Source organism: Calonectris borealis, chromosome 9, assembly GCF_964195595.1.
Source record: "Calonectris borealis chromosome 9, bCalBor7.hap1.2, whole genome shotgun sequence".
NCBI classification, from domain to species: domain Eukaryota; kingdom Metazoa; phylum Chordata; class Aves; order Procellariiformes; family Procellariidae; genus Calonectris; species Calonectris borealis.
This window is the reverse complement of record NC_134320.1, coordinates 6,871,443-6,897,007: the sequence shown is the minus strand read 5'-3', so window position 1 is coordinate 6,897,007 and position 25,565 is coordinate 6,871,443. Positions and strand designations below refer to the sequence as shown.

Below are 25,565 nucleotides of genomic sequence, written 5' to 3'. Positions count from 1 at the left end.
TTAGTGGTCAGATTGGCAGGCTGTGTAAGAAAATGGGAATTTTCCATAGAACATGCTGTCAAAAGGGAGGAGAAGGTAGCATGGGCTAGGAGACAAATCCAGTTCCTAATATAAATGCCAAAATAGAAAAACTCCTTGGAGAAAAAGACAAAGAATGTTACAAAAATATAGTACATGTAACAGAGAAAACCATCAGAGTGATAATGCTATCAATCAAATGAGTGTGTGATGACTGATTCAATAGCTGTGAAGTTAGTGACATAATATAGTAGTAATAAAGCCTTTAGCAGTTATTGCTGTATTTCAGTTTGCTGTATTTTAATATGTTAGTCAGATGTGTAATTTACTTCTGCTTTACTTCTGCTTAATTTAAGATGTTAACAAACCCCAGCAGAAGTTATCCAGAGAATGCAAAATGAAATTTTTCTTAACTCCAATCATAATGACTCATTTGTAAACAAGCATAAAAGCTTAGAGAAATAAATACATAGCTTTAACATCAATGGTCAGGTTCTTTGGGACTTATTCTTTGACCACTCTTAGTTTATGTAGCCTTAGAGATCTAACATTTGATTTTCAGTCAGAAGTTTATGGGAAGCATTTTAACAAAAAGTAAAACCAGGGGAGTTTCACTTTAAGCAGTGTATCTTACATGAAAGGTATTATAATCTTCATTACAAAATATGTGGCTTCCCAGGCATTGATAGTGAATGTTGTGCATCCAGAAAAAACAGTTAATTTTGCTTTTAATTCAGGGAGATGTTCATGTGTTGGAAATCTGGGTGAATTTCCATGTTCAGACCAAAATTGGCATGTACACACCAACATTCACATCCGTCTAAAATAATGAATTGAAAATTTGCAGGCTTCCAGAGATGTTGTAAGAGTAATTTTGATATGCAGAGCTGGTCAAATGATTTGACTTTTTTTTTTTAAATAAAAAAATCATCAGTACAGAATAGATTTTCCATTGCAAGCAGGTTTGCTTTTCAATAAAAAAAAAAATTGCAATAGCCTATTTTGATATTTTCTAAACCAAATAACATTCTTTTTAGTTTGAAATTGCTATCATAGCTAATGATTCAATTAAAATTATTTAAAATCTGCATAGATTCACTCAAATTCCTATCCCAATTTCACATGGGGAGAATTTCTGAAATCTCAAGCATGGTCATATGACAAAAGACAGTTTCCCACCTATCTTTGATGTTTATTTTGAAATTATTAAATGTAGTGTGAAGTGTTGCTCTGATTGGCTACGCTAGGAAGACTTTCACAAAAATTCCTTTAATTTCAGTGTTGTGGGAGATAAGTCACTTAAATGTAAGCCTTACTAAATAGTGTAATATCCATGATACTCAGTAAGTATCACTATGTTGAATTCAAAGTGCACCTTCCAGTAACGTAGCTGAAAACAAAATTAAAATACCAGAAATAATGTTTATGAATTGCTCCTTTATATTATCAACTTTGGAACAGAGGCCCTTTTACCCACAGCCAATATATTTTATTTTCTGCATAAAAAAATGCAAAACCCTCTTCAGACTAATCCAGTCATGAGAATACAGCAAACACACTGTGACTAGCGCTAGACTAATTTGAAAAGGAAGTAGATTGACTGATTGCATCTTTTGCTCCCACAAATTCACTATGTGACAATCATGAACTTTTATCTCATTAATCCTGATGTTTTACCCTTCTTGTTATGTATAGCTAGTGAGAAAATAGTACCCTAAGAACAATAACAAGCAGATAAGCATATGAAGAAAACGCAGTTGCTGCAACAGTTCTCAATAGGAAAATGCCTAAAAAGATGTACAAACTAAAGCTGATTTCCAACATTTTTTTCAGTGCTTTTTGGTAAATAAAAGAACTCCATGAATAATGCCAAGTAATAATAAAAATTTTTTAAAATTGCATTAGAAATTTTTTCTCTTTTATATAATTTGACTGACTGTAGAGTCCTGTATCAGAAACCCTTAGCTTGTATAGGATATGAGCTATTTACATATTTATAATCTGTACAGCGTGGTCCCAGTCCCAGAGTACCCTAGAGTTTTGCATTGGTTTCCTTAAGGTGATTTCAGGGAACCTCTACTGATTTAAATCATCTACAGTTTCATTTATCACAGCTTTATAAAATATTTAGCTTTGGTAGCATTCAGAGCTACAAATTCCAGAAAGTATTGCTGTAATCCTGTAAATATAAATATAAAACTGGGTTCCTGGTGTTTCAAAAAACTTTTTGTAAGGTCGCTATGAAAGTTGGACATGTCTGAAATGCAATAATTGGCCAATTTATTTCCATGGTACTGTGCTCATTTTTCAAGCACGAATAGTCCTTTTGGTTACATAATTTAAGATATGTTAAACCCAGTTCTCAGCAAATGCCAAGAAGCAGCATTGTGCTATAGATACACCAGGAGAAATTGTATTAATCCTATGACCCATTTGGCAGAGCCATCATATCTGAAAGATTTGCTACTTTCTGTATAATTTGAGCCACTGACTCAAGAACTGAAAGATGTGATTGTAATGCCCAGAAAAAGGGCCCTAATATTAACAGTGTGAGTTTGGGAAGGTAGAGTTGTTGGATTTTTCTGAGATTTGTTTTTTAATCTTATGGTATTTTAATAAAATATGAAATATGGAAACAAACCCAAGTCTTAGGTGAGTTTTTGAGACCTCTTGGGTAGTTAATTTCTGATCATATGGAACTTCATATGAAGCTGTGCCTGTTTTTCTAAGATCGGTTATCCACAAATTCCAGTATTTTTCTGGCAGTTTTGTTCCCTTAATATTGCCTAATTTTTTTATAGATTCCATAGTTACTGAAAAGATGGAGGAGCATTGGCATTGGCTGTTTAGGGACAGCACACCACAAGCATAGGGGCTGGGATATCCCAGGTGTACCATTCCCGGTAACTGTTATCGTTGTTCCTGAAAGCTAGTACCAGGAAAACTTGATATCCAGTGTGCCAACCCGTTCTGAAAATCTGGAGGTAGCAATTTTCTGCTGAAATACTAATGTTAGTGGATAGACATTGACTAACAGAGACAGATGGATAAGGAGAATGTGTAAAAGCTACAAGAACAACTATTTAGAAAAGATGACAGCTATAAATATAACACATTGAAAATTAATTTACAATGTTCAGCCTGTCTGTCCCACTTTTCTGTCTGGGACCTATGTTAACATTATACACTTAAGACATTATATCATTATTCTTATTTTAGTGCATTTCATGCCTATAGATTTAATATAAACAGAGGTGCTGACAGGAGCTTCAGTTTAAACAGGTTTAAATGTGAATTTGACTTTATGATTTTCATCAGGGAAAAAGACTAAACAGTTTAAGTTGATTAAATTTTCTTAAAGCTGCAGCTAAATATAATGAAAGCCATTTGTGCATTTTTTTGTAGGAAAATTGAGTGTCTCGATGTTAGTGACTGACAGCTTCATGCAATGAATTCTTTTCTTGTGAAACAGAGTCAAAACAGTTTCCATTTTTCATAAACTTCTGCAAGGTAGTTTCAATTTTCTGATTTTTAGAGGAAGCATAGCTTTCCCATTTAAGTGTTGGCTTATTAGACCAAACTATATATGTCAAATTACTAAAAATATAGATCATACTAGATATTCCTTAAATATTATGCTTTCTTGTACAATGGACATCACAGTGATCAATATTTCCTTCCTTTTTTAAATTAAATTTCTCCTTTTTTATTGTTATTTATGAAATGTTCTAATTAGGTGAAGCCTAGAGCTCTGATTCAGTCTGAATACCTATTTAAGTATGGACCAGGTTCCAAGCATGCTCAGTCACATGAAAAAAAGTGGTGGTGTGAACTTAGAAATAGATACGTAAGTCAGGCTCTGGTTAAAGTTGAATGTCTTTACTAGAGGTTATTCTTTCACATGAGAAATGGAAGGTCTGAAGAGCTTTGATTAGAAAGGGAAAACCATGTCTCTTTAACATGTTGAGATAAGTCTTTGAAAACATCTTGTGAAATTTTCAAGTATGATGGGTCATTTTTCCTTAAGTGCAGTACTTCAGACAGTTTATATTGTATTGCATATGGCTAATGCTCATCCTTGTATATTTTGTAAGCAGAGTAGATTAACAAACAGTGGGTCTTTTGTCTTTTTAATCATTACTTTAATTCGTTAATATTTTGGAAAGCCATCTGGAACATCATAGATGCTCCCTTTTCCTCTTGATTCTTAAGGCAGACTAGGATTTTCTGATCAAGAAATGCAAAGCCAGCGTTGTGGTAGAGCAAAGCAGTTAAACACATAAGGGACTTCTAGGGAAGAACTAAGTGGAAGAAGCTATTGTGAACTCTGCCTTTGAACTTCTCCAGGAGTTTTGCAGCACCTGTCTATTAAAGAAAAAATTATATTGGCAAATGCAGAAATCCTTTTTGCAAAGACCACATGGGCTGATGTTTCCTGAAACTGCTGATTTTGATCTGTTTATGCCTTGATGTTTGATCTCCATTTGCCTAAAGGCAAATTTTCAGGGAGTAGTACTTACCTACCCTTCAAAACTGAGAACCATTCAGAGTTTGGGCATTCAGCAGTTCAAGCATTCCCAAATCAGTAATACCTCAGGATGATACACTTGGCTTCCCCAAAAACACAGTCTTTCCTTGGCTTTGTACAAGCTGAGAAAAGACATGCAGAAAGCTTGACGAGTTCTGTGTTGTCCAACAGTCAGATTGGCTGTGGTGGCTCAGCAGTCAGATTCAGACTGTATATTGTTTCCATCCTTCCTGCTGCTTCTCCCCCAAGGGCTTAGAATGATCTTCTGATGTCGAAATAAGAAAACTAACACTCAATATGGCAATAACTGAAGTAAATGAAAAGCTTCTACCCTGAAGCAATTTCCCCTGTAGTGTTTGAGTGTAAATATCTTCTAGTAAAATGCCCCCATCTATTACAAGATGCTTCCCTTGACCACAGGGATGAATGGGTCTAGGAACCTTCAGGTTTGAATAAGCACCAGGGATTAGAACAGCTTCAAGATATTGCTGACTCTGTCATTGCCAGTAAATTGCAAACAATAACCATTTAAAGTATCATGGCAATATAATTAAAATTAAGTTTTCGTGTCCTGAGTGTCTTCAATGTCAGATAATGTCTAAGGTCCCTGATCTGCAACAAAGCAATTTAAACTATATTCAAGGGGAATACTGTATCCAAATGCAAACTTTTTGTGTCAGCTTGTCACTGGAGCACGCATGTGGGATGCACTGTATGGTAGATGCATTTTGAATGTCATTGTCTTCAGTCACTGAATGGAAATAATACCTTCAGTATTCACAGTTGTACAATATTTTCTAATTGTTAACAATTTCTCCATCACAGTGAGAGGACACCATCCTTGTATCCAGGTAATTTTGGGACAAAAAACCAGATGTATAGGCTCAGTAGTGAACTTATCCTGGGAAGGATAAGTGCCACTTGGACAGTCCAAGAGATCCAAGACTGCACCCACACACAAGTCAGTTTTCTTAGAAATGGAAGTCTAGGAAAGCTTCAGCTTTATTTTTGTTCAGAAAGTGATTCATTCTCTTCCTGTTCTTGCAAATTACAGAAATATGCTTGCTCAAAAACTCGATCCTTTTTGACATGTTCTTAGGAATTATTTAATACTCCTGGCTCCAGTGTGCTAGTCCAGAGTACAGGAACTCAGAGACAAATGCTGTGTGTCATTGCAAGTTTTTTTTGAAGTTGCCTGAAAAAACAGATTAGACATCATGGACTGGGTCACTTTTCAGTGCACATTATTAAACTTGCAACATTTTGCAGCAATTTTGTTTGACATCTTTTGCCCTGTTGGTGTTAAAAGTCATGCAAGGCCACTGACGTTAACTTTGAAAAATAACTTTCCATAATAAATCAGTTTAAATTATGATCCTGGTTATTTTTTCTCCATTTTAAGTGGTAACTTGGATAACTGGTAGGTTCGAACACTTGGCCACTGGTTCCTTCTGACATCATGAGAAATCACATTGCTGCTATGTGCCTCAGTTTCCCTTCACCTGTCCATGTACTGATTATGCCAAATCTTGTGTTTAAAGCAAATTTAGAAACTTAGAGATAGAAGAGCAAAACTGATTTTGCATTGAGTGTATACATATCAGTTAAAATTAAGTTCTTCTAAAGTTAGAGTTATACAGAAAATAAGAGAGATTCTCAGGTCTTGTGTGTCAACCTTAGTTCTGTTAGTAACCAAGACTCTGTGTTTAGGTGGACTTGAAAAGTCTTTCAGGTGTGTTTTCAAATTTTCTCCTGATCAACACAACCTGCATTCCAGCTACCACACTGAGCAGTAGAATCTCAGCTGTTTTTTCACCAGCTTAAAAACATATGATTAGCTCTGTCATCCTTTAATATTTTAGGGCATATTTTTGGCACCAGTTCCTTCACTTCTTGGGCATTTTTTGAGCATAAAATAAGACTATAGCAGCTTCCATACTTGCCAGGCCTGCCATAGGAAACATCCTTGGGGATAACTGTCTCAATATTTGGAAACATATCCCTCTTGTGTCACTAGATTGCAAGTTTCCAAGGGTATCTTTGGATGACTCCACTATTAGATTTATTCAGAAAGTCAGAGAGGTCAGTGAGTGCATGGGAAAGAGGATCAGTAGAAGCAGTAAAGGCAACCATATGTAATGACTCATCGCAGTAAGAGATTTCATCCTAATAAAAATTACTCTGGAACCAATGCTTGGACTGTTGCCTAACAACTCTTTCAGGTGTTATAACTATCAAAGCCTTTTGATCCCACTATGTATCTAATTCAAAGTCCACCCTATTTTACTGAAATTGGTGCATTTGGTAGAGTGGCTTGAAGGAAAGATTCTCCTGGAAGTATCAGCTCCAGAACTGTGCCACGTACTTGGTTGGGTAATATATAGGCTGCAGTGCTAGAGACCAGGCAATTGCAGGGCCGTGTGTGAATGAGAAGTATTGCCCTGCCTGCTGCTTTGCTTGAGAGAGTTGCCATGAAACTTATCATCACATAGTATGAGACATTGTCTTGTATGCATCAGTACGGTACAATAATAATGTGCTGTCTGTTGGAGAATGGAGATACTAAATACATGTATTTAATCAAGGTTTATTGTTTAATAATGGGATTCGTTTATACATTTGGTTATTATTGGAGGCAGTGTGAAAAATCTGGCAAAGTAACTTCAGTGGTAAGTGGATTTTGTCTTGCATAAAATGACCATCTCTCTGTCAGCTATCAAAACTGTGAAAGCATGCTTGGAGACACACCAAATATAACATTGCTATTAACTTCCTCTTAACTTAGCCATAATTGCCTCATGAGCTGGAATGTACAACTCAAATTGGCTTACTTAGGGAACAAAAATCTTCTGTTCTTGCCATGTAGAATAAAATAATAAGTAGTAAATAAAAGAAACCTTTTCAATTATAAGGAAGTTCCTCTTTCTGTGAAGACTTTCTAGTGGAAAGTAATAGGTGCAGGTTTAAAAAAGAGAGATCAGTAGTGGCCTGTGACAAGATATTAAAAAAATATTTGCTTCAATCCAATCCACCCACTCATTTGTAAAACACGCAGTTAACTAGATCTTAAACAAAAGACAATAAAGATAAACAGCTGGACACTTAACAATTAACAATAAAATTGGTCGTGAATACTTTTTCCCTTGTTTGTGTGCAAACTTATTTTTATTGTGAAAGGGAATCATTCTGAGTGGCTTTTTTAATGTATATTTTTAAAATGCATTCACAGGAACATGCTATTCAAGAATGCTTTGGGCTGCATGTTTGTATCTGCAGTACCTTCCCTGACGAGCAAAGGCCACACAGACTGCTTTGAATATGGAGCCGTTCTCTCTAGATTTTTTTTTTTTTTTCTTCTTTTGAATTATGGTATAGGTCTTATTTCTAAACCTGTGCTATACCTAATGTAAACAAGTATAAGATTGGAAGGACTGCAGAGGGCATGGATTTTTAAATTACTTAAAGCTCTTACAGCCATGCATTTTTTATTTGTACATGTTAGTACATAAAAAGTACAAAAGCAGTTTTGAAACGTCTTGGATGGTTTTGCTGGTGCCCCCCATAAAATCCTATGGCAATTAATGCAAAGACTCAAAAAAATTTCAGCAGGACTGAATCTGATCACAAATCCTTCAGGGATGGGGACCAGTTGCATATACCTGTAGCACTTAGCGAATTATTAATATTCAGAATAATCTCAGACTTCACTGCAATGTAGGAGATGTCCCATAGCCTCTGCCTAAGCCAGGACAGGTGTTCTATATCCAGTCTAAAATTTTGGGAATCCCAAATGGCTTGTTTTACCATAATGTGTAAATGTACACTGCAGGTTGCTTTCCCCTCAGTCTTTCTGTGTGTTGTAAGCACTTACTAAGCTCCAGATACATCTGACTGGAGAGTTAGCCATCTCAAAGAAAGGTAGAGTTAGTGTCTGTGCAAGATGGGATTTGTCTGATCTGTGTTTGAATGTAGGAAGTGGGGACGTGGATGTCTGAGCCATTCGGCTGTTTCCTTTACATCTCTGTTTTTCTTACAGTCAGTGGAGAGAAATAGGCAGAGCAGTTCATCTGCTTCATGTCTACCTCAGAGTGAGAGGAATTGTAGCCTAAAAGTGTCTGATTATACTTGCTTTGTTTTCAAGCATTTTCTTTCTGAGGAGTAAGCTTGGGATATTTGTGGCTGAACAGTATTTTTCTGTTTTTTAAAGAAATATCAAAATTAAGAGGAAACTGGGAAAAAAACCCCTGCATTTCTGATAAAGAAACTTACCTCAGTGTATGGATATAGAGCACTCCCTAATCCAGCAATGAATGCTGCACAGGTGTGCAAGAGTGATAATAAAATTATGTTGACAGCAAAAGTGTTTAAAACAATATAACTGAACTTTAAGACCTTTCATTACTACACGACCATGAGTCCATAACAGTATTCCAACAAATGTGGGAGGAAGCAATGAAAACAATTTAATAAAAATATTCATATTTATGCCTAAAATGGCATCAGAGGCATAGTTTGTCACAAACTTCAGGCAAGAAACCTTATGAAAACTACAAGCTCATATACAGACATGTGATGCTAGTAAATATAGGGGTTTATTTTATAAGCATTCACTTAACCACTGCACAACAAAAATGTAACACTTCACTATTGCTATTCTCACATTTCATAACAGTGGACAGAGAATTCCATTTTGATGTTCTCCAGAATTTAGGTGATGTCTACATTTAAGAGAATATATAATGCACTGTTCTGCTGGCATGAAGTAAATTGTCACTTTCATGTTTATTGGACTCAAACAACATTTTTGAAAAGGGTCCCATACTGACGCTTGTGCTGTGTAGGGACTGTATCAGGAAATACACTGTTACTTCTTGGCTTGAGAAAACTAAGAACGTATGTGCATTTCTGGATCCGCTTTTTCCTGCCAGCCTTCTAATGTCCTTTTAAAGTGAGAAAACAATTCTTTTGTAATCCTTTCTTACTGACTTAATGAAGCCCATGTACACCTCAACTTCCCCATCTTCATGGGGTGTAGTAAAGATTAGGCATCTTCTTTCCTCATCCATAGGGTATGATGTTAATGTGGGATTTCCAGAGAGGAGCTTAGACTCTTTTCTTCCACTTAGGCCTCCCATGCCTTCTATATCACAAATAATCAAAAGTTTAAATTCTCAGACTTGTGGCTATCGCTGATCAGATAGACTTCATTTTGCTGTTTACCAAGCCCTCTTAAAAGTTCACCCTTTTCTAAAGATCATTCTCCAAATAAACTACTTAGATTTCAATCATAAACTTTGAGTCAGCCAAACACAACTAAGTGCTCCTCAACAGTTAGATCTTACTGAACTACATTTCTCAGCACTGTTGGGAGCCAATGATTAAAGTCACTTTCCATCCACATAGACAACCACAAGTGGTCTGAAGACTTAGAGTGTCTTCATAAATGTGACTTATGCTAGACATAATGAGTTTCCTTGCTCCAGCTCTAACTGATTATTTAAGCGACTACTGAAATGGTAGCCATGTATTTTTAATCAAACTCTACACTCACTGAGGTTGCTTTCAATGATGATACAAATCTAAGTTTTTATAGCATAATTTATTTTAATAATTACAAAAATTTTTAAGGTGTCTGTTGTAAGCGAAGTTCTATACCACTAAACTTCTTGTTTACTAATTAAACTGAGCAAACAGAGGACATAAGCACCCTTTTCATCCTATTCTTCTCTGTCTTCTGAACTGTGCAGTCTAGAATTCCATCCCAAAATAACATATCAACAATTTACTAAATATGTAAACAGCTTCTAATGGTGTGTGTGCTTAATTTTAATCACAGGAGCAATTCTGTAGAAGATTAATTTAGATACATAAGCCTAAATTCAGAGAAAGAGAGCCTTTTGCACTATATTAAATTTCCAAAGTGAAATCCAATGACTCTTCTGGCACTGGAAATGCAGGTACTAGGTCATTTGATGTATCAGTTTGTGGAAACATCCCCTTGTTCTTACGTATAACATTCAGCAATGTTATAAATATTGACTGCCTCACTAAAAAAAATGTATAGGGTAAATATAGTAAATAATTATGACTTTCATCAGGTCTGTAAGAGCTGAAATGAATATAAATATCATCTAGATGGAGAAGAGGTCTGTAGTTTCATTTGTTATATTGGTTTCTGCTAGGATATTCTTAGATTATATACAAATCTTAACTGAAAATAGTATGGGAAGAGAGTATCAGAGAATCTCTGATACCGTCAACCACAATGAGTGAAAAACTTGACAAGCTGAAAGTGTAAATGCAATTCAGTATGTTTGAATACACCTGTTTATTACCCACAGGTCCTCCTAAATACAATGGGCTTCTTTGTAGGTAAATCCTTTTTCAGGATCAAAGCTTAAAGAACTTGAAATGTTCATATTCGTTATACTAAATAATGCATTAAAATGCTTTCTTAGCAGTGTGGAATGCAGCCTAGCACAGCCTTTGATGAACAACAGAAGGTTGTTCAACATCACCGTTAAAGAGCTTCTACCATAACATCTTATGCCTACATAAGCAAACAATTTGTCAAGCAGGAAAGAATAATTTTGGTTCTGTGCCATTTGCCCATTTGAAAGCTTGTCCCACTTGCAGCATGAACAGCTTAATTCTGCACTTAACAGGGCAGGAGATATTGTTGCCAAAATTGCTATCTCAGTTGCCGCATTATTTGTTTTTATTACCATAGTTCTGCAATGAGGTTTTGCAGCTTTACACTCCCCAGAAAAAAATATAAATACAGGCTGCCACAATAAAGGAGGCCCAAGAAATCTGAGAAGACTGAGGCAAAGCTGTTCTCATTTGCATATTCTTATTCTGAAAATCTGCATTTCTTTCTTCTAATATAAAATACCAGTGGGGAAGGATGTGTGGAGAAATAATCAGACAGATGGGTGTTCAGACAGAAGCGCAGAGAGAGATTGAAAAGCGGCAGAGAGGCTTTGTTGAAATCAATAGAAAACCTCTTATTTGTTACAATAAATGCTAATTATTTTTATGACCAGAGCATTCATGATCCATTGATCAGGACCACTGTGAGTAAAGCATTCTACAAACAGAGCAAAAGATGGTCCTGGTCCCAGTGGGCTTACAGTTAAAGTGTAAAAGAAACATAAACAGAATAAAGATATATGAGAACATGAGTGAGACATTGTGGGTCAACATGGTGTACAATTTACTTAGAAAATATGTTTCAAGATCTAATGAGTAGATGAAGTAGCATGGTGTGCTCAGCAGATCCAGTTGTGATATTTCACAAAAAGGAACCAATCAGGAGTATATCTCAAGTTACAAGAATTTCTTGATGTCCAAATGGAATGAGCCCTTTAGTAACCTAGCACTTTTACAGAACTTTACATGTAACGTTAATGAACAGATAAATGTTCTTCAAAAAGTTTCAAGATGACTCTATTAGAGATAATACAGTTGATCAAATACTGTTGTATGGGCCCATAAAAGGTATTCACTTTGGGCTTTTCTACTGAATCTGTGCCTTTCTAATAGACAACTGGTTTTGAATACCACCTGTGTTTCCTGACTGGTTATGGGGAGGCATGTATATATATGTCTCTCTTCCATATTCTCTTTTTTCAGATTTTTTTTCCTGATGTCTGAGTGTGTTGAGCTGCATGAAGGTTTTTAGGCAGAAACTTATGATATTAAGTTTATGATTAATCAACAATAACCATTTTTGCTTTTTGATAGCATGTGCAAATTGTCTTTGAGGGTCAGTGTGACTGTTTAGTGTGGTGCTCATTTTAAAAAGAAAGAAAAATATATGGTTAGCTACCATAAAATAGTAACAAAGCCTTAAATGCAAAATAAAATTCAATAAATGTAAAATTTAATACAGGCGCATGGAAAATATTTGCAATGTTTCTTTTTGGCTATACCTAATAATAAATAGATTTTCATAGTTGTTAAAAAGACATTGTTGTAATCTGTATTAGAACTGACAACATACATTTACCAGGATTGGGCAGTATAATTTGTCAGTTGAAAATGCTGCCCTCTGCACTTACTACTTTTATGTTGTACATCAATACTTGAGGATTTTCAGAGCGGACTTGGGAAAGGCTCCAACCTCTTAGAAGGCAAAGTGATCAAGTTGTCCTAATTAGGACTTTGATATAAGGTGTTCCAGAGGTTTGGCCCCGTGTCTATCCACTGAAGAAGGTATGCAGACTCTGCACTATAGGAAACAGCATGTGTCCGTTAACAGCTTTTCATCATCTTCTTTTCTCTCCTTGACCATAAATACAGTTTAAAAAAACCCTCATATGACTTGTTTCAGAGAATCATATACATCAGGTGTTCTCTCTCCTGAAATATTTTCTTGCTAAAACTGCTCAATGAACATTCTCCTGTTCTCCTCGTGCTTCCTTTTCCGATCTGTTCTTATTCCCCTGCCCTCCTTTTTCCTAATTCCTTTTTGGCAAGCAAAAAGCAGTGGGTGATGACTGAGCCAAACATTTTAGCAAATGGTTGACCCCTTCCTTGGCACTCAGCTCATATAAGAGATTGAAAGGACCTCCCTGACTGTGAAATGGGAGACAGTAGAGAGACCCCTGGACTTCATTGTGTAAGAGCTTGACTATAGTCTGAATCGAAGGAAGCAAAATAATGATTCTTGGAGGCTGGGTACTGTGTTGATCAAGTGTGGCTTTTCTTAGCTTGTACGGGTACTGCACCGCAATAGATGGCAATACTCTTCTCTCTTTTGAAGGCTTTTTAGCGAGGTTCCTGCTAAGCAGCTACTGCAGAAATAATAATAATAATTAAAAAATCTCTTAGGGTAGGTGCACGCACTTCGAAAAAAAATGTGTAGCATCCCTTTTTCCACAGCATCTCAGCAACCCTTGTAATTTGGACGTGGCCCTATATCACACTTGCAGCATATGAGCCTTTTACAGCATCGGTACTTTAATATTATGTAGCTTAACAGAACCACAACTGCCACATTAGCAAAGAGATCACACAGTCTTCTTTTGCCTTGTAAGATGCAAAACCTTGTGGATATGTTGAGACAAACCTTGTGGATACGTTGAGACTGTCATCCTTCTTCAAGGAACAAGTATTCTGCTCCTTTAATTGAGGACCCCCAGTAAACTTCTGTCATGTTGCTGAAGGATGCAAATGTAGCTTGCAAATAGCTGATATGTGAAGGACAAGTCCCAAAATGTGTTTTCCTCTTATTTCTGTGATTCTATGAAGGAAGCAAAATTTATTTGAACGGCAGGCTCTTAAGCATAGGCTTACACTCTGATCTCAGTCTAGTCAAGTTTTGACTCCATTTTATTTCCTTTGGGCAAGGCAATGCATAGTTTTCCCATGCGGATAATGCTGATTTCTTTGTGCCTTTACAGTCCTTTGTTCCATCTTTAGAGATCTATTAGTTTTTCCTATGACATGTATATGATTTGGAAAGTCAAGTGATGAGAGAACCTCTGAGACAGACAAGGGCCTTAACTTAAACCAGCAAAGAAAAACTTGTTAAAAATATTGCAAAGTCCCAGCATTTAGAAGTCCCTAGTTAGGTCCTCAAAAAAATCAGAGGAGGCTTAACAATTGGGGGAGTTTAAAAAGTGGTATTTTGTATTTATTTGACTTCTGGTTTTGAATTGCTTGGGTGCCTAGGGGTTGTACCATTAAGATTTTTCCCACAGCTGTGAGCGTAAGTGATTTTCTTTAACTGAAAGAGTATAGGACTTGTCAAATTGCATGCCTTCGCAAGCTAGAAATATCAAACATTGTGCAACTCGAAGTAAAATACTGGGAATTTACAATGCTGAAATTAAGACCAAGCTCTTCAGTTCAGAATTGGCATGGATGTAATCATTGCAAAACAAATTTGACTGTGTATTTGGGATATCTCTAGGCATTTATGATAGGATTGCTGTTTGTTGCTCATTGGCTTTCTGGAATAAAGAGCTAAACTTCAATTATCTGTCTGCCAGAATTCAGTCAATTTGGATTGGAAGTGAAGCTGCAGCACATACATTGATCATTTTCTCCAGCACCTTGTTTATTCGTTTCCATTCTGCCACTGCTGGGTAAGGGTTTTTGGCAGGAAGGTACTATATTTGGCAAAAAACCACATTCTACCGTGCAATGTATTCATGTTGCATATAACACACATGCAACGGTCTGTATAAATGCTTTAAATTGGATCAATCAGAAGTGATTTAGTGCTTCTGGTAATAAAAGTCTATACAGTGAGTCAAATTTTCAAGAGAGTTCAGCATTCAGCGGTTCCCAGTGAAATGATTACAGCCATTGCCCAGCCTACATCTGAGTCTTAGTCCTTACGTGGTGCATGACAAAGGACTTGAGCTATGCCTAGCCTCAATTCTAGGCAAGGAGTTTTTGCAAATTTAGGCATATGTTTCAGAGGCATCTTTTCAGAGGCAGATATTTTATTGTCTCCTGTCTTTTTCCAAAAGATGATTCCTGCCAATCATTGAAAAATGGTGTTAAGTTTCATAAGTGCTGCTTGCTTCTTGATTCATGGCAAATTTTCCAATGAAAATGGTCCTCTTTTTTGAACTATGCTGATACTGTGCTGGTGGTGTTTTCTAAAAGAAAAGTGCAACTATTCGTTAGCCATAATGGCCATCTTCAGGGGGTTGTATGTAGTAATATTTCTCATGCTTTGTGATGACTTCATCATTTACTATGAAACAAAATTTCTCTTCTCTGGCCACTGCTAGGAGTATTTGCAGAGGAGGAGGGGGAAGCAGACCAGGTGAGCTGCCTCAGGTTATGCCTTTTATCAGTAGCAGAGCTGGGATCAGAGCTCAAGACCTGCTCGTGCCCAGCTCTCCAGATACATCTGCTACACTGTCTATGCCCAAATGTGGCACTGACAAGAAAGTCTTGATGGGACAATACTATTTAAACATTTTATGAGAAACACACACTTTATCACCCATCTCTAAAATGCTTTTGAAACAGTTCGTGTAGACTGCAGATGTCTTTTATAGGTGTGGCCTGAATTAATATTAACCATACCTGAGGTCCATTCTCGTCATTTGCTATCATTTTGGCATACATGCAGTAGATGTATTTTGAGGAGAAGTGTTTGTCTGAGGTTTTTATCAGGGTTCTCCATCAGAAATAACTGAGCTTTTGTTAAACTACTGAGTTGGAGCGGGGAAGAGACTAGTGGTAAGAAAGTCTTGCTGTAGTTGTTGCAACCTAGATATTAAAGTCTCAGTAAACTGGGAACAGAGCACAGAGCTCTACAAAAAAAAGCCTATACATGCTGCAGTCTAGGTTTTTTTTTTCCTTTTAATTGCAATTTTGTTTTTCTTCAAATTAATATTTTGGATCAGAGTTTTCACAGTTTCCTCTGAATGTTCATATGCTGCAGGACTGCACCAAAGGCCCAAATTTGCAGGTTTTAATTCAATGAAAGTCCCATTCAGAAGGAACGTGAATATTATTATTTTTTCAGACTAATATTTTACAGTATTTCTACGATTTTATTTCTTTTTAACACATAGCCCGTTAGAAGTACCCTGTGGCCATATTTATGATATGAAGCAGAACAAGTAGATTTGGTTGTGTATTTTGTAACTGAAGCTAGACCGATTTCTACCTTGTTGCTTATGGAGTAACATGATGTCTAATTTGACTAATTTAATTTCAACCATTAAAAAAACAAATGTGGGGAAAATGCAGTAATTGACAAAACATAAATGATTATTTCCCTGAAGCCAAAGTGTCACTATGTAAAAATTAAGTTATTCTTTGATTAGAGATTCCAGGATTAGGTTTCTCTTTTTTTTTCTTTTGTTTTTGTTTTTTTGGTAATTTTTGTTCTTTATAAATTTTGAGGAAAATGTCTAAGAAAATATATTCAAATCCTTACTCCACAAACACAAGCAAAAATTGTCTGTTTCATTAGGAATAAACTAGGAGGTTTCTTAATGTCTTTTTTTTTTTTTAATTTTATACAAAATTTATTATCCAGGCAGCAAGATACAGCCAAGCAAGAAAAGAAAAAGCTATTATAAATCCTCTCATTTGCAGTGGACAAAACAAGTAGAAAATAAAGAAAATTTTCTTTAGAGAATAAAATTTTCATTGTTTTTATTCTCTACTAGTGTATCTGTATTAACAATTAACAGAGAGTACCAAAGCCTCCCTCTTCATAATCAAAATATTCCTGTCTAAACCAAACATGTATGACTTCTGGTATGAAGCCTTCAGTTCTTAAAGCATAATCAACAAACAAGAAATATTTACCTTTGGGCCTGGAATAGAAGATACAGAACTGTGCCATAGAGTTCTTCACAACTTTCCCAAGAAATCTTAACATTTTGCCTTTTACTTTTTGGCATCTGTATTTTAAGCACATTTCTTAGCCTGATATACCTGTGGGTATCAGTAAGGCTAGTTTGAAGGATATGTATACTAAATATTCGCTGGGAGACATGTCATTGCATGTCAGTGTCGCAGTTTATATTAAAATAAAGGCATGTTTATGGGAATCGAGAGACCTTGGCCCGTTCCCATTCCTGTCACTGACTGCTGGGTGACCTTGGGCAAGTCACAGACGCTGGGCTTCCGCTTGACTACTCTGTGCAATGCCGATTCTGACTACCTTTCATTCATGGATACTTGTACAAGGTCGTATTATTCTTTGAGAGTATTCTGGAAGTTACTTTTCTATTCCGCTTCATCCTGATTTTCATGCACTCCCTCTCTAGATTTAACAAGCCAAAACACCCATGTGAAGTGTCTAAATACATACAATTTCAGTGTCCCTCTAACACCTACAGGGCATGGTTGTGCAACAGATATAACCAGAATCTAAATAATCACAGGCAAAAATTTATTTGAAATGCAATGTGTATGTTAGATGTGCAAGGGAAGAGAGCAAGAAATTTTGAAAGATGCAAATGCTCGTTAGGTGCCTACCTTTCTTTCATAGTCACTGTATTCTATTTCAAAGAATTGGTAAAAGTTCCCATGACATACAAGGCCATGGTCTGGCTTTCCTGCCCTTTCTGTGCTACGTTCTCTGCCAGTAGATGTTTTCTTCTGATATAGGTGTGCATGTCTGGATGTGGAAAGCCCCAATAAGGAGCGAATATACACAACACCACCACAAGAAAAGGCAACTTTTATTTTACTTTAGGCTGCAGTAGAAGATTCTGAATTAAATTTTCAGGCAGCCTGACAGCTGGATTGAGTTTCATTTTATCAGATGGCCCTTCTGAATAAATGCTTGTTCCTCTGTCTTTAAAAGGATGAGTTGAGTTTCATCCTCTATAAATAACAGGTACGTGAAATACTTAGCATTTCAGAGAGTTTATTTTTTTAAAAAGCTCAAGGTGGACAGCTGAGGAAAGGTTTAGAAAATGGTATTCCTTTCTTGGTAATCTTTCTACAGCTCTGATTTGTCGTGATGAATATTCCTTGCTGCCCCCTTGCCTAAACATCTGCCTCAGGAGCAGTACGCATCTTCCCAGGGCTAACACAGTGCTGAGAGGGAATGTGGGTTTGTTCCAGGGGGCTGCTCAGTACAAACCCCACCCAAGGAGAAAAGCGGGCTTCTACATTTGATAGAGAGGTAAACAACGGTAGAATAGGATGATCTTTCACATGAAGACTTTGCAGATGGAAAGACTGAGTTTCGGCTTCTGCTTTTCGGTTTCTGTCACTAACAACTTCTTGTCTAACTTCAGCGATCACTTAATCTGTGTAGCTCGATCACATGTCCCCAAATGAAGCTAATATACAGAAGCATTGAAAATGAATCTGTTCATGCAGAATTGATGCTTACAACAAAACTAATAGATAAATACATAGATAAGTAGCTCTGATGAGAAAAATGGTTGTGAAGTTTAGATAGACATGTGAATCTTGTATTTTTTCCCATTGATGATATCAGCTTAGTGGGGCATAACCACATAACTAGCTATCATGAAGGTCATTAAAAAGAATTATTATTCACATGTCTATTATATACTGCACCAATAAGTCTTTCTTATTACATAATAATTAAAAAAGGCTGTGTGTATAAACTAAAATTCATTATTCTTGTATGAAACTCATCTATTAAACATATAAATGAAAGCCAAACATATATATATATACATACAAAATTTCTAATATTAATTTGATACTCTCTATGTATAGATCAGTTACATCCTAGCCATATTCCTGGTACTTAATTCAGTCACCGCAGTACTGTAGCCATGTCTAGCATGTCACAGCTGGCAACCATAAACCTCTAGTGAGAGTTTTTGTTCTGCATCATTTTGGGCTGCATCCTGTAACTGAGTTATAATTGAATTCTTGCTAACGTTCATGATTTTGGCTGATTTTTGTAGTCTGTTGTGTTGGCAACTGAAGAAATACTATGGGGCTTCTTTAGGCCAATGGTGCCTTCTACAGTATAATCTCATTCCAAAATTTGCACGAAGTCTGGGGACTTACCTTTTTGGTGTTTTATAACAGCATGACAAAGAACACCAGTAACAGTTGCATTTTATTCTGTCAAATGTAACAAAGGTCTGTGATGTTTCTCTCTGATGTCTTTTCTTTCAGTTGTAGACACACTTTGTGACATACAATGTTTACTTGGGATCCTTGCACCTCTCTGCAGAAAGCAGAATCGGTTCAGACATTCTTCTAACACAGCTCATATTAAAGGACTCCTCCTTCTCCAAGCACTCGAAGTATCTGTCACTTGGACAAGGTCTACTTATTTAGCTCATGGTGGCACTAAAATGAGAAAATGTTTTGTGTTGAAAACAAAATAAGAAAGTAATTATTTAAAGTAATATATTAAATTGAGCTATAGCTTTAAAATGAAACAGCCCCCCCCAAAACAACCAAAAAAGGAACTTAAAAACTTTGCTCATTGCAATAAAATGTAATGATCTCTTAGATCTTGCAGTAAACTGATATTATTCTAACTTTTTTTAATCTGACACACTTTCACAAGAACCTATTCTCTCAGCATAGCCCCCTGACATAGAGCTAATTTAGAGAAGATTTGGAGTATGATGCAATATCAGCTGCGTTTGCATAACTTATCACTGTTTTTATTTGAAATCTCTCATTAAGACTCATATTACTGTTTGGAAACTTACTCGGTTCTTTCGTTTTCAATGACTGGGCTGATTTGGTAAACTTCTAAGTATATTAAATATACTGGGAATAAAAAATAAGGTTGAGCTCATATTAGATAATAAATTATAGCATTATTAATATCAAAATGAAGATTTCAGGCTAGGATACTAATTGAAAATTCCAGGTTTACAAGTAAACAAATGATTTTTGTACACAAACAAATAAGAACTTAGGGTGTCCACATTATTTTCTTGTTATGTAATTTGTTCCAAGCATTCAGTTTTCCTTTCTTAATTTTTTGGAACTAAAATCTGAGCAGTTCATTTAAATGTCTTTAAACACCACCTAGAAAGTGTTTAATTATCATTTCAGTGTTTAAAATGTGTATGTTCTACAATATCAGAGAAAAGCCTGAAAAAAACTCATTGGCAAAAAGAAAATTAATTTTTAGCTTAGCGAGTGCTTTATTTTAAAAAGCTCATGCACCTAGTATTCCCAGATTGTCTGCAACTAGTTTTGTAGTTGAATTTGCTCCCATACATTATTATATTAAATTTTATTCTGGTTAAAGCATAAACCATCCACTTGTTTTCCATTAAAGCTATTGTACAGAAAAATGTGAAGTAAATTAAATCATCCTTTTATGCTCTTTCTCCTTAACTCTATTCAGTAAGTCATTTTAAAATCAATAAAATCCTGAAACTCAACAAACACTTTTTAAAATTGTATTTATATGCTTAAAATACATTTTCTTACCATTTACAGTAGTTGAAATGATTCAGTTACACTTAAAATATTTTTAAAAGGTCCCACAGAATTCCATATGAAGTATTATTCAGATCTGTCAACATTATATATTGACTTCATAAAATACCACTAGCTAAAACTGAAAACACGAGGATTACATTGCACTTGTTCTCTTTACGTATTAAAAAATTGTTAAATGACCATGTATCAGACAAAAAAAAAATCGAACTACAGCATATGCAAGAATTTCATTTAGATACCAAAGTTGCTGACTGCTAAAGCTGAGTTAATAGAGTTCGTACTAATTGAAATTCGGCAATGTCTAGGGCAAATGTTAAGTTGAAATAGACAGCATTTTAAATCTGTTTTGCCATTCAGATGCATATAATCCACTGAGTTCTGACAAACCTGGGCCTTGTAGACCTTACAGATTCAGCCCAGAGTTCGACCAGTCAGGTTAAATTTCCTGACCTGCTTCTGCTACTCTGATTGTGACCATTGCTCAGAAAAAAAGAAAAAGAAAAAAAAAACACACCCACACACAGACCTCCAAAACGATCATCATGGAAGTTATATTTCTTTAGTGAAAATTCTTAGTCAACCTGTTAATAAAGAAATTCATCAACAAAAAAAAAACTTGAACCAAGATTCAAGTTTGGTTTTATTATTAAAAAAAAAAAAGTGGTTTGAGAATGAAAACCACCTTCAGTAACAGTATTGATTCTTGTTTGTATTGAAATAGATTTGATAGTTTTCTTCTTTTGCTTTGGCTTTTTTTTTCATATAAAGGAAGAGAAAAGCAGTGATAAAACATCTAGTGAGTATTCAGAGAAGAGAAGTTGTAGAAATCCATGTAAAAAAGGGAAACGTGTGTGAGGATGAACACACGTGTTGTGAGCGACCCACTGAAAGAGATCTGTGTTGCCTCAGCAGCTTTCCCAAATGATTGTGTTCGGGTATCGGCCTGAGGTTGCCTCCAAACATCCTGTTGGTTCAACAGTGAAATTATACTGTGGTCCAGATACCTTACTTCATTAGGTTCTACAGGATAGTCACCCAGCCTAAACAGAAACAAAAATGTACTTTATATTTTCCTGGGAAAAAAGAAGCTAATCTCGTATGAAACTTCCTTATTTCTTCACCTGACTGTTTTTAAATACGTGTAACGTACATATGCGATACCTTTGTTTTGAACATCTGTTGTGAGATTAAAATAAGATCTTAATTTCTGGTATGCTATTGATGTTCAAAAAATGTAGGATAGAAAGCGTTATTAGCTATCTGCTGGTTGACAAGAGGGCAGGATTAGATTTCTTTAAGGGAATTACACTTTTGATGACCCCGCTACATATAAAACATGTTAGCTAATGGGGGTGCAGAGGGGGCAGATTTAAGTGTTTGATCAGGAAATCCTGCATGAGCATATTGGATGGAAATTTGATTAGTAACCTTAGTGACAAGGGGATCAGATCCACTCTCTACATACAATCAGATCTGGCAGTACATGCTTTTTTGTCTCTTTGAAGGAAGGGAACATTTGTACAGAATCAAGACAGCGTATTGGATAATTTAAAAAGCTGTTACGTATTGAAACCTGGAAAATCACCTTTTTCGTTTTGTTTTGGAAATATGCTTACAGTTATCCTGGTGTGTTTTTTCTTAAAAAAAAAAAAAAAAAAAAAAAAAAAAGAGGAGAAAAGAGTAAGGCTTTTGGCATTTACAAGAAATACTGTCTAAAAAACAGGCTTTTTCTAAAAATAATTGTATTTTACCTCAGTGTTGTAAAGAATGTTGGAAAAAGAACAGAATGAGAAAAATAATACTTTTCTCTATATTTACCTAATATTTGTGCAACAGTATCATTATGCTTTTATACTGGTTGTAAGCATTATATCTGTTGAGAAAGTTGATTTAGTTTTGAAAACCAGTTTTTTTTTTTAGACCATTAAAGCATGCTATCATGTTTTTAACTAATGTGTTAAAATAAATATGTCTCTGTTTTGATAGCAAAGCTCTTTTATTTGTGTTTGATTTTTGAGGGAAGCTCAAACTGACTGTAGAAATCAAAAGGCCTTCTTTTTCTTTGGTGAGAAGTGTAAGTTGAGGATGATAATGTGGTGATGCTGATTCACACTAGCCAAGCATCTGGACCCAACTGTTTGTTTTATAAAGAAAGAAGGAAAAATGAACTACCTCCTGCTCTCAAATACCTTGTGCTTGAAATGGACCAATATTGCATGTAGATGCACAGCAACTTTTAGTGTAGAAGTATCCCAGTAGTATTTTGCTTACACTGCTGCCTGTACACATTGAGAATAAAGCAGTTCATTGAATCCATGTAGACTCCTTAGCTGTGAAGAGCTGTGTGTCCTCTGCTTCATGTGAAAAGGTAGTGAGGTCTGACACAGTATTGGCATGTCAGGCAGGAAATTTTGCTGATTATGTGCCGCCATACAGAGTAGAAGACCCGGGTTCAAATACTGGCTCTGCTACTGACCTTAAACAAGTCATTTCCTATCTCTTTGCTCCCTCTTCCACTGACCTACTCTGTTTTGATTTACAGTTATTGAGGGTGGGATGAGGGCTTGGAGCATCTACCACATGTCAGTACAGCATTTAGCATCGGTGGCTCTCCGGCTGTGGTTGAGTGTCAGGATGCTACTGTATTATAAATAAGATTTAGTTATCACAGGAAATCCTGGCACCTGGCAAGGCAGGCTGTTCCTGTGCTTTAAACTGGGTGTAGACTTGAGCTCTCACTTACTTGGGATTTTCATATTTTTAAGGACAATAGCATGGAAATTCAAGACATGAAATCAGTCTTTGAGTTTGAAAAGGAAAAGCACGTCAAATTTTCCAGTGTGTTGTGGAAAAAAATACTCAGAGTAATCTTTTTATATAAAGTCCACTGCTAGAAGTAATTAAGTAATAACATCTGATGACACAAGGACTGTCATCTGTTTAAACTCAAAAAACTGGAAAGCTCAAGGACCATAGATATCAGATAACAGGAGGGCCTGTGTTGTAGAGCTCCTTAGCGACTCCATTCTTGGGGTGGATGAGAATTAACGATTGAAAATGCTAATTTTTAAAAAGCCATGAATTCATGAAAAAATAGACAAATGGCATGGGAATAGTTCTCAGCAGCCTCAGACCTTTAACTAGCATTGCTCCTCTGATGTCAGTGGAACATCTTTTTCTTTATATGTACATAAACTACAGGAGAATCAGGCCCTGTGTGTATTATCTGAATCCAGATGTATATACAGTCTTGGGACACACTGGAGAATTTGCAATTTATTTTCTAAAAGTAGTTAAATGAGTATTAGTCTTTCCAGTGAGTTTGATAACATTATTTTGCATTTCGTTTATACAATAGTCTCATGAGAACAGCCAATACTTTCATTGTAATTAATTCATCTAATAGTTCAAAAATAACACACCCAGCAGTTTAAGGCCTCCTGCCCTTAGGTACAGTAAATGTTTGAGGTTGGTTTTTTTTCATTTTACTACTTGATGTCAAAATACTTAGAATTGTTTTCTCCTTATAGCTAATATTAATTTTTTCTTTTTTTAATACTATGGTCCTAATTGCAGAGAGTTATAAAGGAATGACAAAATATAGTGGAAAAAAAGATTCTGATCGGATTATAAAGGCTAACAACTAACCAGCAAAGTGGAACTTTTTTTTTAACACCATCCAATGATGTCACCAGTTTGAGGTTTCTCTGGGACTTTATTAAAATGTTTGTGACAGAGCCAATGTAAACCATCCTAAATCTAACACAGAGCTGAAAGGACTGATTTTAGGGAATGCAAAGATATGGATCATTGGGTCTGTCGAAGCGGCATCTTGAGCCAATTATTGGTGTCATCTTGAGCCAATTTAATCAATCCAAGGGGGACTCAAAGGGGGTGGGGGTGCAGGGTTGCAAGTGTTGGTCAAACATTCTGGCAAAAATGCATTTGTTGTAACAGCAACCAATCTCTAGTGTGTTGACTTACTTCCTATACATCTTGGTTTGTGCATACTGTAAATAACTGATCAATCATTTGAACTGCTTTTAGGTTTTTAATTGCTGGGTAAGTTTTTAAATTATGTGATTGTACGTACACATATGTGAGCTTAAATTTATTTAAGACACTTCTAAAGTGGAGGTAATTTAGCATAAAAGAACCTGAAATACCATACAGTGTTACTTTCAAAATAGTAAAAGTATACAAATATATTTCTAAAAAGTAACATCTACTGACATTATCTGACCCTAATCTTGTACACAAGTAAGCTTGAGAGTTGTAATTCATATAATATAAACTACTCACAGTGTTAAAGGCTACTCAGTTGAGGAAAGCTAACCTACAACAGAATTATTAGCAAAAGAGAATTTAAGTGAGAAGTGTAGCTCTTAAAGCTTAATAATGTAATTTTGTTTTATCCTGGCAGATCCATAGCAACAATTTTCAGTCAGAAAATATATGTGAAAAATCATTTCATTTAAATTCTACTCAAAGCCTCTTTTAAAGAGTTTTGGTTTGCTTTTTCGCTTTAGCATAACATAATATTGCGGTATGATTAAGGAGTTAAAATCCCACAAACTCTCCCTCATTGAGTAACTTCTAAAAAAAGAACAGGGAATCCTCTTCATCATTGAGATTTTTCACCTGGATGAGCATTTGCAAGTCAGGGTACTATACATATTCTCTTGTTGTAACTATATATGCAGTTGTAATTTGTAATGCATTGGTGCTTGGATATTATTGAAATTTTAGGTCACAAATGCTTCTTAATAGTTCTGCAATTTGCATCTTGCATTATTTTAAAGGTAGAGACATGGTTAACCTCTATACAGTAAGAACTGAGCGAATAAAATATAAATAGATATAGGTAACAGTAAGGACAAACAGTAGAAACAGCATACAAATCCATGCATATTACGATTAAAAATACATTTCTTACATGTGATAAATGTAGTATCTGTATTTTAAGTATGTCTCATAAAGATTATCTATGAATATTCAAACTAAATTAGTGAGAAGGGGATATTTGTTTTGGATAAGATGTCTTGGAAAAGCAATTTACATGTTTTGGAACTGTTAACACTGCAGCAAGTTATGTCACACTGCAGCACAGAAACAACTGAAT

The 25,565-nt window shown here is 35.6% G+C and overlaps 1 long non-coding RNA gene across 1 annotated transcript in view; it reads left to right on the top strand.

The window, feature by feature from the left end:
* LOC142085797 (uncharacterized) overlaps positions 1-17,713 on the top strand; it is a 54,121-nt gene extending 36,408 nt beyond the window's left edge. The window contains exon 3 of the long non-coding RNA XR_012674825.1: positions 17,645-17,713. This is a non-coding gene — a long non-coding RNA (uncharacterized LOC142085797). The remainder of the gene's footprint in view (positions 1-17,644) is intronic.
* The last annotated feature ends 7,852 nt before the right edge of the window (positions 17,714-25,565 follow it).